The sequence below is a fragment of the Lampetra fluviatilis genome, chromosome 66 (assembly GCF_964198595.1).
Source record: "Lampetra fluviatilis chromosome 66, kcLamFluv1.1, whole genome shotgun sequence".
Taxonomy (NCBI): domain Eukaryota; kingdom Metazoa; phylum Chordata; class Hyperoartia; order Petromyzontiformes; family Petromyzontidae; genus Lampetra; species Lampetra fluviatilis.
Genome location: NC_136340.1, coordinates 869,216 through 883,587, shown reverse-complemented (window position 1 = coordinate 883,587; position 14,372 = coordinate 869,216). Strand labels below are relative to the sequence as shown.

The following is a 14,372-nucleotide window of genomic DNA, read 5'->3' as shown; positions in this document are numbered from 1 at the left end:
CACCAATTGTGAAGTAACCGGCTGCTCTAACCAGCTTGAACTTTTGAAGATAAACCCCTCTTCATTTCAATCGGTAATATGCCGAGTATATGGGTTCATTTCTACTTCTTATAATTTCAGTCAATCTACAATCAGCCTCATTCTGAGCGAGTCCTCGATAGTATTGTGGTTAGTATCCCCGCTTGTCACGAGGGAGACCGGGGTTCAATTCCCCGTCGGGAGAACTCTTTTAAAAAAGAAAATGGCCACTGGCTCTCATTGTTATTACAATTTAAAATTACTTGCTGTTCCCTTTTATCACGTTAATTTCACCAAACGTTGAGTCACCTGCTGCACTCAAAAGCCTGAACTTTTAAAAATGAATCCTTCTTCATTTCAAGCTATTATCTACTGAGAACATGAGTTTTTTTCTGTTATAATTGCTGTCAATCACGAATTAGCCCCACTCTGACCGAGTCCTCGATAGTAACGTCGTTAGTTTCCACACATGGAACGCGGGAGACCAGGGTTCAATTCCCCGACGGGGAGAACTATTCTTTTAAAAAATGTTTTGGCCTCTGGCTCTCCTTATTGTTATTACTATTTGAAAGGACTTCCTCTTGACTTTAATCACGTGATTTTCCCTAATCGTTAGGTAACCTGCTGCTCTAACCAGCTTGAACTTTTAAAGATGAACCCCTCTTCATTTCAATCGGTAATATGCCGAGTATATGGGTTCATTTCTACTTGTTATAATATCAGTCAATCTAGAATCAGTCGCATTCTGAGTGAGTCCTCGATAGTAATGTGGTTAGTATCCCCGCCTGTAACGCGGGAGACCAGGGTTCAATTCCCCGTCGGGGAGAGCAACACTTTTAAAAAAGAAATTGGCCACTGGCTCTCATTGTTATTACAATTTAAAATCACTTGCTGTTCCCTTTTTTAACGATAATTTCTCCAAACGTTAAATCACCTGCTGCACTCAAAAGCCTTAACTTTTAAAGATGAATCCTTCAACATTTCAAGCCATTATTTATTGAGTATTAGAGATTATTTCTAGTTATAATTTCTGTCAATCACAAATCTTCCCACTCTGACCGAGTCCTCGATAGTAAAGCCGTTAGGTTCCCCAAATGTAACGCGGGAGACCAGGGTTCAATTCCCCGTCGCGGAGAAAAACTCTTTTTAAAAAAATGGCCACTGGCTCTTATTGTTATTACAATTTAAAAGGACTTGCTCTTGACTTCAATCACGTGATTTTCACCAATTGTGAAGTAACCTGCTGCTCTAACCAGCTTGAACATTTTAAGATAAACCCCTCTTCATTTCAATCGGTAATATGCCGAGTATATGGCTTCATTTCTACTTCTTATAATTTCAGTCAATCTACAATCAGCCTCATTCTGAGCGAGTCCTCGATAGTATTGTGGTTAGTATCCCCGCCTGTCACGCGGGAGACCGGGGTTCAATTCTCCGTCGGGGAAAGCAACTCTTTTTAAAAAGAAAATGGCCATTGACTCTCATTGTTATTACAATTTAAAATTACTTGCTGTTCCCTTTTATCACGTTAATTTCACCAAACGTTGAGTCACCAGCTGCACTCAAAGGCCTGAACTTTTAAAGATGAATCCTTCTCATTTCAAGCTATTATTTACTGAGAATATGAGATTTTTTTTGTTATTATTGCTGTCCATCACGAATTAGCCCCACTCAGACCGAGTCCTCGATAGTAAAGTCGTTAGGTTCCCCACATGTAACGCGGGAGACCAGGGTTCAATTCCCTGTCGGGGAGAGCAACTCATTTTAAAAACATGGCCACTGGCTCTCATTGTTATTACAATTTAAAAGGACTTGCTCTTGACTTTAATCACGTGATTTTCACCAATTGTGAAGTAACCTGCTGCTCTAACCAGCTTGAACTTTTAAAGATAAACCTCTCTTCATTTCAATCGGTAATATGCCGAGTATATGGGTTCATTTCTACTTTTTATAATATCAGTCAATCTAGAATCAGCCTCATTCTGAGCGAGTCCTCGATAGTATAGTGGTTCGTATCCCCGCCTATCACGCGGGAGACCGGGGTTCAATTCCACGTCTGGGAAAGCAACTCTTTTTAAAAAGAAAATGGCCACTGGCTCTCATTGTTATTACAATTTAAAATTACTTGCTGTTCCCTTTTATCACGTTAATTTCACCAAACGTTGAGTCACCTGCTGCACTCAAAAGCCTGAACTTTTAAAGATCAATCCTTCTTCATTTCAAGCTATTATTTACTGAGAATATGAGTTTTTTTTATAATTGCTGTCAATCACGAATTAGCCCCACTCTGACCGAGTCCTCGATGATAAAGTCGTTAGTTTCCCCACATGGAACGCGGGAGACCGGGGTTCAATTCCCCATCGGGGAGAGCTACACTTTTTAAAATGTTTTGGCCACAGGCTCTCATTGTTATTACAATTTAAAATCACTTGCTGTTCCCTTTTTTAACGTTAATTTCACCAAACGTTGAATCACCTGCGGCACTCAAAAGCCTTAACTTGTAAAGATGAATCCTTCAACATTTCAAGCTATTATTTATTGAGTATTAGAGATTATTTCTAGTTATAATTTCTGTCAATCACAAATCTGCCCACTCTGACCGAGTCCTCGATAGTAAAGCCGTTAGATTCCCCATATGTGAAGTATTTGAATGACGGCAGGAAACTCCTTGACGGGTAACACACTTTTTATTAAATCTTGACTTGTCACTATACAACGAGTGGTCTATATTCCTCGGACGACACACACTTCACTCGACACGTGTAGTTACTATTCCTCCGGCTACACACACTTCACTTGACTCGTGTAGCTTCTATTCCTCCGGCTACACACACTTCACTTGACTCGTGTAGCTTCTTTTCTTCCGGCTACACACACTTCACTTGACTCGTGTAGCTTCTATTCTTCCGGCTACACACACTTCACTTGACTCGTGTAGCTTCTATTCCTCCGGCTACACACACTTCACTTGACCCCGTAACGTCCGTGGAGCCTACAGGCCCACCCCAGCTTGGGCGTGGGCCACGACCTCTGAGTCCCACGAGCCGGCCTTCTCACGGACGTTCGGCCCCGGGTCCCAGGGTTCCGCCTCCTCCTCCGTCTTCAGTCTTCGCTGGTACTCCCTCCCCGTGCGCCTGTGCGCATCCCCTTATATAGTCCCCGCTCACGAGAGACGGAGTGTATGCGGACCTCGACGTGAGCATCGCTCCTTAGTTGACCAATCACGACGCGCTGTTCCTACGATCCGTTTTCCCCAGCGCGTGTTACCACTACACAACCAATCACGCCGCGCTGCCACACGATCACTCCCTCTCAAGCGCGTCACCAGCACACAGCCAATCACTACCACATAACCCATGACCCCGCGCTGACCCCTGATCCTTCACCGTCAGCGCGCGTCACCAACACACACAGCCAATCACTACGCGCTGACACACGATCCCTACCCCAGCGCGTATCACCACTACACATGTAACGCGGGAGACCAGGGTTCAATTTCCCGTCGGAGAGAGCAACTCTTTTTTAAAAAATGGCCACTGGCTCTCATTGTTATTACAATTTGAAAGGACTTGCTCTTGACATTAATCACGTGATTTTCACCAATCGTTAGGTAACCTGCTGCTCTAACCAGCTTGAACTTTAAAAGATAAACCCCTCTTCATTTCAATCGGTAATATGCCGAGTATATGGGTTCATTTCTACTTTTTATAATATCAGTCAATCTAGAATCAGTCGCATTCTGAGCGAGTCCTCGATAGTATAGTGTTTAGTATCCCCGCCTGTCACGCGGGAGACCGGGGTTCAATTCCCCGTCGGGGAAAGCTACACTTTTTAAAATGTTTTGGCCACTGGCTCTCATTGTTATTACAATTTAAAATCACTTGCTGTTCCCTTTTATAACGTTAATTTCACCAAACGTTAAGTCATCTGCTGCACTCAAAAGCCTGAACTTTTAAAGATGACTCCTTCTTCATTTCAAACGATTATTTATTAAGTCCTAGTTACAATTTCTGTCAATCACAAATCTGCCCCACTCTGACCGAGTCCTCGACAGTAAAATCGTTAGGTTCCCCACATGTAACGCGGGAGACCAGGGTTCAATTCCCCGTCGGGGAGAGCAACTCTTTTTAAAAGAATGGCCACTGGCTCTCATTGTTATTACAATTTAAAAGGACTTGCTCTTGACTTTAATCACGTGATTTTCACCAATTGTTAAGTAACCTGCTGCTCTAACCAGCTTGAACTTTTAAAGATAAACCGCTCTTCATTTCAATCGGTAATATGCCGAGTATATGGGTTCATTTCTACTTCTTATAATTTCAGTCAATCTACAATCAGCCTCATTCTGAGCGAGTCCTCGATAGTATTGTGGTTAGTATCCCCGCTTGTCACGAGGGAGACCGGGGTTCAATTCCCCGTCGGGAGAACTCTTTTAAAAAAGAAAATGGCCACTGGCTCTCATTGTTATTACAATTTAAAATTACTTGCTGTTCCCTTTTATCAAGTTAATTTCACCAAACGTTGAGTCACCTGCTGCACTCAAAAGCCTGAACTTTTAAAAATGAATCCTTCTTCATTTCAAGCTATTATCTACTGAGAACATGAGTTTTTTTCTGTTATAATTGCTGTCAATCACGAATTAGCCCCACTCTGACCGAGTCCTCGATAGTAACGTCGTTAGTTTCCCCACATGGAACGCGGGAGACCAGGGTTCAATTCCCCGACGGGGAGAACTATTCTTTTAAAAAATGTTTTGGCCTCTGGCTCTCCTTATTGTTATTACTATTTGAAAGGACTTCCTCTTGACTTTAATCACGTGATTTTCCCTAATCGTTAGGTAACCTGCTGCTCTAACCAGCTTGAACTTTTAAAGATGAACCCCTCTTCATTTCAATCGGTAATATGCCGAGTATATGGGTTCATTTCTACTTGTTATAATATCAGTCAATCTAGAATCAGTCGCATTCTGAGTGAGTCCTCGATAGTAATGTGGTTAGTATCCCCGCCTGTAACGCGGGAGACCAGGGTTCAATTCCCCGTCGGGGAGAGCAACTCTTTGTAAAAAAATGGCCACTGGCTCTCATTATTATTACAATTTAAAAGGACTTGCTCTTGACTTTAATCACGTGATTTTCACCAATTGTTAAGTAACCTGCTGCTCTAACCAGCTTGAACTTTTAAAGATAAACCCCTCTTCATTTCAATGGGTAATATGCCGAGTATATGTGTTCATTTCTACTTCTTATAATTTCAATGAATCTCCAATCAGCCTCATTCTGAGCGAGTCCTCGAAAGTATAGTGGTTAGTATCCCCGCCTGTCACGCGGGAGACCGGGGTTCAATTCCCCGTCGGGAGAGCAACACTTTTAAAAAAGAAATTGGCCACTGGCTCTCATTGTTATAACAATTTAAAATCACTTGCTGTTCCCTTTTTTAACGATAATTTCTCCAAACGTTAAATCACCTGCTGCACTCAAAAGCCTTAACTTTTAAAGATGAATCCTTCAACATTTCAAGCCATTATTTATTGAGTATTAGAGATTATTTCTAGTTATATTTTCTGTCAATCACAAATCTTCCCACTCTGACCGAGTCCTCGATAGTAAAGCCGTTAGGTTCCCCAAATGTAACGCGGGAGACCAGGGTTCAATTCCCCGTCGCGGAGAAAAACTCTTTTTAAAAAAATGGCCACTGGCTCTTATTGTTATTACAATTTAAAAGGACTTGCTCTTGACTTCAATCACGTGATTTTCACCAATTGTGAAGTAACCGGCTGCTCTAACCAGCTTGAACTTTTGAAGATAAACCCCTCTTCATTTCAATCGGTAATATGCCGAGTATATGGGTTCATTTCTACTTTTTATAATATCAGTCAATTTAGAATCAATCGAATTCCGAGCGAGTCCTTGATAGTATAGTGGTTAGTATCCCCGCCTGTCACGCGGGAGACCGGGGTTCAATTCCCCGTCGGGGAGAGATACACTTTTTAAAATGTTTTGGCCACTGGCTCTCATTGTTATTTCAATTTTAAATCACTTGCTGTTCCCTTTTATAACGTTAATTTCACCAAACGTTAAGTCACCTGCTGCACTCAAAAGCCTGAACTTTTAAAGATGACTCCTTCTTCATTTCAAACGATTATTTATTAAGTCCTAGTTACAATTTCTGTCAATCACAAATCTGCCCCACTCTGACCGAGTCCTCGATAGTAAACTCGTTAGGTTCCCCACATGTAACGCGGGAGACCAGGGTTCAATTCCCCGTCGGGAAGAACTACTCTTTTAAAAAAGAAAATGGCCACTGGCTCTCATTGTTATTACAATTTAAAATTACTTGCTGTTCCCTTTAATCACGTTAATTTCACCAAACGTTGAGTCACCTGCTGCACTCAAAAGCCTGAACTTTTAAAAATGAATCGTTCTTCATTTCAAGCTATTATCTACTGAGAATATGAGTTTTTTTCTGTTATAATTGCTGTCAATCACGAATTAGCCCCACTCTAACCGAGTCCTTGATTGTAAAGTCGTTAGGTTCCCCACATGTAACGCGTGAGACCAGGGTTCAATTCCCCGTCGGGGAGAACTACTCTTTTAAAAATGTTTTGGCCTCTGGCTCTCCTTATTGTTATTACTATTTGAAAGGACTTGCTCTTGACTTTAATCACGTGATTTTCCCTAATCGTTAGGTAACCTGCTGCTCTAACCAGCTTGAACTTTTAAAGATAAAACCCTCTTCATTTCAATCAGTAATATGCCGAGAATATGGGTTCATTTCTAGTTGTTATAATATCAGTCAATCTAGAATCAGTCGCATTCTGAGCGAGTCCTCGATAGTATAGTGGTTAGTATCCCCGCCTGTCACGAGGGAGACCGGGGTTCAATTCCCCGTCTGGGAGAGCAACTCTTTTTAAAAAGAAAATGTCCACTGGCTCTCAATGTTATTACTATTAAAAATTACTTGCTATTCCCTTTTATCACGTTAATTTCACCAAACGTTGAGTCACCTGCTGCACTCAAAAGCCTGAACTTTTAAAGATGAATCCTTCTTCATTTCAAGCTATTATCTACTGAGAATATGAGTTTTTTTTCTGTTATAATTGCTGTCAATCACGAATTAGCTCCACTCTGACCGAGTCCTCGATAGTAACGTCGTTAGTTTCCCCACATGGAATGCTTGAAACCAGGGTTCAATTCCCCGTCGGGGAGAGCTACGCTTTTAAAATGTTTTGGCAAATGGCTCTCATTGTTATAACAATTTAAAATGACTTGCTGATTCCTTTTATAACGTTAATTTCACATAACGTTAAATCACCTGCTGCACTCAAAGCCTGAACATTTAAAGATGACTCCTTCTTCATTTCAAACGATTATGTATTAAGTATTAGAGATTATTTTTAGTTATAATTTCTGTCAATCACAAATCTTCCCACTCTGACCGAGTCCTCGATAGTAAAGCCGTGAGGTTCCCCCAAATGTAACGCGGGAGACCAGGGTTCAATTCCCCGTCGGGGAGAGCAACTCTTTTAAAAAAAAATGGCCACTGGCTCTCATTGTTATTACAATTTAAAATGACTTGCTGTTCCCTTTTATCACGTTAATTTCACCAAACGTTGAGTCACCTGCTGCACTCAAAAGCCTGAACTTTTAAAGATGAATCCTTCTTAATTTCAAGAAATTATTTACTGAGAAAATGAGATTTTTTTGTTATAATTGCTGTCAATCACGAATTAGCCCCACTCTGACCGAGTCCTCGATAGTAACGTCGTTAGTTTCCCCACATGGAACGCGGGAGACCAGGGTTCAATTCCCCGTCTGGGAGAACTACTCTTTTAAAAATGTTTTGGCCTCTGGCTCTCCTTATTGTTATTACTATTTGAAAGGACTTGCTCTTGACTTCAATCACGTGATTTTCACCAATTGTGAAGTAACCGGCTGCTCTAACCAGCTTGAACTTTTGAAGATAAACCCCTCTTCATTTCAATCGGTAATATGCCGAGTATATGGGTTCATTTCTACTTTTTATAATATCAGTCAATCTAGAATCAGTCGAATTCTGAGCGAGTCCGCGATAGTATAGTGGTTAGTATCCCCGCTTGTCACCCGGGAGACCGGGGTTCAATTCTCCGTCGGGGAGAACTCTTTTAAAAAAGAAAATGGCCACTGGCACTCATTGTTATTACAATTTAAAATTACTTGCTGTTTCCTTTTATCACGTTAATTTCACCAAACGTTGAGTCACCTGCTGCACTCAAAAGCCTGAACTTTTAAAGATGAATCCTTCTTCATTTCAAGCTATTATCTACTGAGAATATGAGTTTTTTTCTGTTATAATTGCTGTCAATCACGAATTAGCCCGACTCTGACCGAGTCCTCGATAGTAACGTCGTTAGTTTCCCCACATGGAACGCGGGAGACCAGGGTTCAATTCCCCGTCTGGGAGAACTACTCTTTTAAAAATGTTTTGGCCTCTGGCTCTACTTATTGTTATTACTATTTGAAAGGACTTGCTCTTGACTTCAATCACGTGATTTTCACCAATTGTGAAGTAACCGGCTGCTCTAACCAGCTTGAACTTTTGAAGATAAACCCCTCTTCATTTCAATCGGTAATATGCCGAGTATATGGGTTCATTTCTACTTTTTATAATATCAGTCAATCTAGAATCAGTCGAATTCTGAGCGAGTCCGCGATAGTATAGTGGTTAGTATCCCCGCTTGTCACCCGGGAGACCGGGGTTCAATTCTCCGTCGGGGAGAACTCTTTTAAAAAAGAAAATGGCCACTGGCACTCATTGTTATTACAATTTAAAATTACTTGCTGTTTCCTTTTATCACGTTAATTTCACCAAACGTTGAGTCACCTGCTGCACTCAAAAGCCTGAACTTTTAAAGATGAATCCTTCTTCATTTCAAGCTATTATCTACTGAGAATATGAGTTTTTTTCTGTTATAATTGCTGTCAATCACGAATTAGCCCGACTCTGACCGAGTCCTCGATAGTAACGTCGTTAGTTTCCCCACATGGAACGCGGGAGACCAGGGTTCAATTCCCCGTCGGGAAGAACTACTCTTATAAAAAATGTTTTGGCCTCTGGCTCTCCTTATTGTTATTACTATTTGAAAGGGCGTGCTCTTGATTTTAATCACGTGATTTTCCCTAATCGTTAGGTAACCTGCTGCTCTAACCAGCTTAAACTTTATAGATAAACTCCTCTTCATTTCAATCAGTAATATGCCGAGTATATGGGTTCATTTCTACTTGTTATAATATCAGTCAATCTAGAATCAGTCGCATTCTCAGCGAGTCCTCGATAGTATAGTGGTTAGTATCCCCGCTTGTCACGCGGCAGACCGGAATTCAATTCCCCGTCGGGGATAGATACACTTTTTAAAAGGTTTTGGCCACTGGATCTCATTGTTATTACAATTCAAAATCGTTAATTTCACCAAACGTTAAATCACCTGGTGCACTCAAAAGCCTTAACTTTTAAAGATGAATCCATCTTCATTACAAACGATTATTTATTAGGTATTAGAGATTATTTCTAGTTATAATTTCTGTAAATCACAAATCTGCCCCACTCTGACCGAGTCCTCGATAGTAAAGCCGTTAGGTTCCCCAAATGTAACGCGGGAGACCAGGGTTCAATTCCCCGTCGGGGAGAGCAACTCTTTTTAAAAAAATGGTCACTGGCTCTCATTGTTATTACAATTTAAAAGGACTTGTGTGGGGGTCGCTAGCCCCCGAGATCCCTCCCTCAATAATGCTAACGGCCGGGCTAACATCATCAATCGCCCCCCCGCTGCTAAGCGAACCGCTGCTAGGTTCCTCACCCATGGTGTGGGAGCCGTCGCCCGAGGATTCCCCTCCACCGCGGGTCCGCGTAGCAGGCATGGTTAATTACGTACGCGCACACCCCCACCCAGCTCTGCACGGCACTCACTCTTGCGCCGCTCTGCGCCGCGAGATAAACCGTACAACAATGCGCAGCCGATTACGCGCTCGAGCCGCGGGGCTGGGGGTCAGGGACCCACCACCGCGCCGCACTTTACGCACGTAACGAGCACACGCAAGCGGGGCACACGCCGACACAAAAGTGCTCTCCCCGGACGTTAACACACACACCTCCGTACCCGCACAATCGTACAGAGACCACGGCCTTTACGCATACAACGACCACACACCCGCGAATGCAGTGCACGCTAATACCACGTTCAAAAACACCCAACAACACGGTTTTGTTACTACGCTCCAGATTGTATTAGCCCTAGTTAACCCACCGAGCCACCCGTGTGTGTGTGTGCGGGCCAGCAAGGCGCTTCTAACCCACTCTCTAGTGGCGTGCAGCCCTATTCTATGCTGCGCTCTCTGTTAAATCGCTTTCCTACTCGTCCTTGCCCCGAACTAACCCTCTCCTATGGATCCTACTCTCCGCTCTGAGGTGTTGTAAGGCGCGTAATACGATACCGTCTGTAGTCCTTGGTGACCTTGCGGCGCTCAGATCGTCCTGCAGACAGTCTAGCGGCTCGCCCGATGACTCCCTCGTCGCTGACTCCGTGTCACAACTCCAGAAGAAGACTGACTCCCCTACTCTGCCCTCCGTCTTTTCTACTATTCACATCAAAGGCTAGGCGCCCCGGTCCCGACCGCCTTGGTCTCTCGACCAATCCTGAGCCTAGGATTTCCCGCCCTTTTGCGATCCCGCCGGCCTTTGACCTTTCGACCAAACAGTAGCCCCGGGTCCTGATCCTAGCTATCTGCCTTGCTGACCCGTGTTTGTGTTTGTATGCGTTTCTAACTGCGGGGCTCTCTGAGCTCGCCGTGGTCGTGCGATTTCAAATCCGCCCACGGCGCCGCAGTGTTACTTGGCCTGGGAAGGGTCCTGTCCAATTCCCTTGCCCTGAGAAACCGTGGGGTAACCCCCCTAGGGGGCCCTCGGGTGAAAACTCAGGGTAGGTGACCCGACCACGAGGCCCTACGTGGGTGCGGGTGCGTGTTTATGTGGGGGGGGTGATGGGGGGCAGTGCGGCGGTGGAAGCCGGGCGGCTCCCTGGCTCGGCAGAGCGGCCCCGTCGCTGTGGCACCACATAGCCCCCCGGGGTGCCAGTCCCCGTCCCGGGTTGACTGGAGCACCTCGCCTGGGTTGCCCCCACGAGGTATCGCCGCGGGGTCCGCGGGATTCGCCCGGCCCTTGTGGCTGGCCTCGGGGGTGGCGGCTCCGTCTCCTGGGGCTCCGGCGGTGGTCTCCTCCTCCATTCCAACGGCTCCCCTCGGTCTCTGGCACCTGCGGGCTGGGGAACAAACTCAGAGGCGGTGGGGTTTACGGGTCGCCGTCCTCGTCGCCCCCGGCCCCGCCCGGGGCCCCTCGGAGCCCGGGGCTCCGTGGGGCCCATATACTGCGCGAGGCCCCCGGGCACGGGGGGTGGGGGGACCCCGGGGTTTCGGGGTACTTGGACGGCGGGGCTGCTCGCCACGGCTTCAGTCGGCGGATGTTGACCACCATCTCCCGGCCCCTCTCTCCTCCCTGAATCAGCACCGTCCATGGTGAGATCTGCCGTCTCACAATCCAGGGTCCTCGCCAGTAGGTGGTCAGCTTCCCCACCTGTCCGGCACCGACGCGGGGAGTGTACAGCCACTCCTCAGAGCCCGCAGTGTAGAAGGGGGGCTCCATACGGGGTCGGGCGCCCTGCTCTTGCCGCTGGTGCGCGGCCTCTCCGTGCGGGTAGGCTCGGCCCCTGGCCCCTCGCAGGGTCTCCAGCAAGTGCTCCACGGGGTGGCTCCCTTCCTCCCGTTGCGGCGGAGGGACACCGAACAGCAGATCTGCGGGCAGGCGAGACTCGCGACCAAACATCATTAGGAACGGGGTCTGTCCTGTAGATGTGTGAACGGCGGTGGTGTAGGCGAACAGGGCATAGGGGAGGTGTTCGTCCCAGTCCTGTTGATTCGCGGCCGCCATGCGTTTAAGCTTCCCGGCCAGAGTCTGGTTCATCCTCTCTACCATCCCGTTCGCCTGGGGGTGATACGCCGTGGTTCGGTCCTTCTGGATCCCGAACTCTCGGCACAGCGCCCGGAATAGTTCGGCCTCGAATTCACTACCCTGGTCGGTAATGACTCGTTCGGGGATCCCGCACTTAAGTACGTAGTTTTCCACGAAGGCCCGGGCCACTACGAGGGCTGTTTTATCCGGGATAGCCACCGCCACGGGGTAGCGGGTGAAGTACTCCACCGCGACGAGAATATATCGGTTGCCCCGGTGGGATCGTGGAAAGGGCCCCTGCAGGTCGATTCCGACCAACTGATTCGTCCGACTGACTCGGAACGGCCTCAGGGGTACCTGGTACCTCGCCGGCTTTTGCCCACACTGCTGACAGGCCCGGCAGCCCTGCACCCAGGCGGCCACATCTTGCGCCAATTTAGGCCAGAGATACTGGCGACGCAGAGTCTCCCGGGTGCGCCGTTCCCCATCATGGCCCCCGAGCGGGTGGTCGTGTACCAGTCGTAGTAGTTGGGGTCGCACATGGGCGGGAACGCAGATGCACCCCGGCTGCCCAGCGTCGGCCAGTTCCCACACCACCCCGTTTTCTACACACAACCGGGCATACAAACCGCTCCAGGGCCCTGGTAGTGCATCCTTCTTCTCTCGCAGTGCCGCCTCCACCGCCGCCAGATCCGGATCTCGCTGCTGGGTCTGTCTCAGCTGCTCGTCGTTTAGGCCCGGGAAGGCGCAGCCGACGTCCTCCTGGATACGTCCGATCGGGTTCCGAGCCGCGGGTCCCGCGCTTGCCGGGCGGTCGACGGGATCCTCAGTGCCACCTGTGAGGATCTCTGTGGCGCACACTGCACTCTCTCTCGCTGGGGGGGGGGGTCAGTGGCCGCGGCCTCTCGGGGGTCCGTTGCCTGCCGGCAGCGTCCCCCCGTGAAACACGGGCAGGCCTCCTCCGCCCTTGTCTCGGCGTACACCGTGGGTCGCCTCGACAAGGCGTCCGCGTTTGCATGCGTCCGGCCAGCCCGATACTCGATTTGCAGGTTGTACTCCTGCAACTGCGCCAACCACCGGGCCATCTGCCCCCGCGGTTCCTTGAATGTAAGAAGAAACTGCAGAGCATAATGGTCAGTGCGTACGCGACATCTCCTGCCGTACAAATACGGCCGGAACTGTTTGCATGCGAAAATCACGGCGTACAACTCTTGGCGTGTCACGCAATAGTTCAGCTCGGCCCCACTCAAGGTCCGGCTAGCGTACGCGATGACTCGTTCCGTCCCATCCTGTACCTGTGACAACACCGCGCCCAGCCCGCTGCTGCAGGCGTCAGTGTCCAAAATAAAATCGGTGGTGAAATCTGGGAAAGCCAGGGTGGGGGTGTGGGTGAGGTGGTCTTTGAGTGTGGTGAAAGCCGTCTGACAGGCCTCCGACCACTGATAGGGGTTCTTAGGGGAGGTGAGTTGGGTGAGGGGGCGTGCAATCTCACTGAATCCCTTTACAAATCGACGGTAATAAGTGGCGAGTCCCAAGAATGACCTGATCTCCGTCAGGTTCCTCGGCCGCGGCCAATCCACTACGGCACGCACCTTCTCGGGATCGGTGCTCACCCCTGCCTCGCTGACTCGGTGTCCGAGGTACCCCACCTCGCGCTGCGCAATGTAACACTTACGCGGCTTGAGCTTGAGATGAGCCGCTCGCAGTCGCTGGAACACCTCTCGAAGCCTGGACCAATGCTCAGACAAAGATCTACTGAACACTATCACATCGTCCAAGTAAATCAGGCACTGTTCCCACTGCAAGCCCCGCATCACCAACTCCATCAACCGCTGGAACGTCGCGGGCGCGTTAGTGAGTCCGAACGGCAACACTCGAAACTCAAACAGGCCCATCGGGGTGGTGAATGCTGTTTTTGGCCGATCCTCCTCCGTCATCTCCACCTGCCAGTAACCAGACGCCAGATCGAGGGTGGAAAAATACCGCGCTCCTGCGAGACTGTCGAAGGTGTCGTCGATGCGGGGTATGGGGAAGGCATCGCCGAGCGTGACTGCATTTAGTTTACGGTAATCGACGCAGAACCGTGTTGACCCATCCTTTTTCGTTACTAGTACCACTGGGGCTGACCAGGGGCTCGCCGAGGGCTGAATTATGTTATCGCGTAGCATATCCGTGACTGCCTCTTTGATCTGGGTCCGTTCAGGCGCGCCCACTCGGTATGCGGGGAGTTTGATGGGTCGGGCTGCACCTGTGTCAATTTGGTGCTTGACCAGGTCGGTCCGGCCCACGTCGGAATCGTGTTCACTGAACACGTCGGCGTACTCCCGTAATAACCCGCGCAGCTGATCGGCCTCCCCCTTAGGTAAGGCTGCCCAAGG

At 47.9% G+C, this 14,372-nt stretch overlaps 1 non-coding gene across 1 annotated transcript; it reads left to right on the top strand.

Moving 5' to 3' along the window:
- Positions 1–5,921: 5,921 nt before the first annotated feature.
- Positions 5,922–5,993, top strand: TRNAD-GUC (transfer RNA aspartic acid (anticodon GUC)). Its single transcript has one exon. It is a non-coding gene; the product is annotated as a tRNA-Asp (tRNA).
- The last annotated feature ends 8,379 nt before the right edge of the window (positions 5,994–14,372 follow it).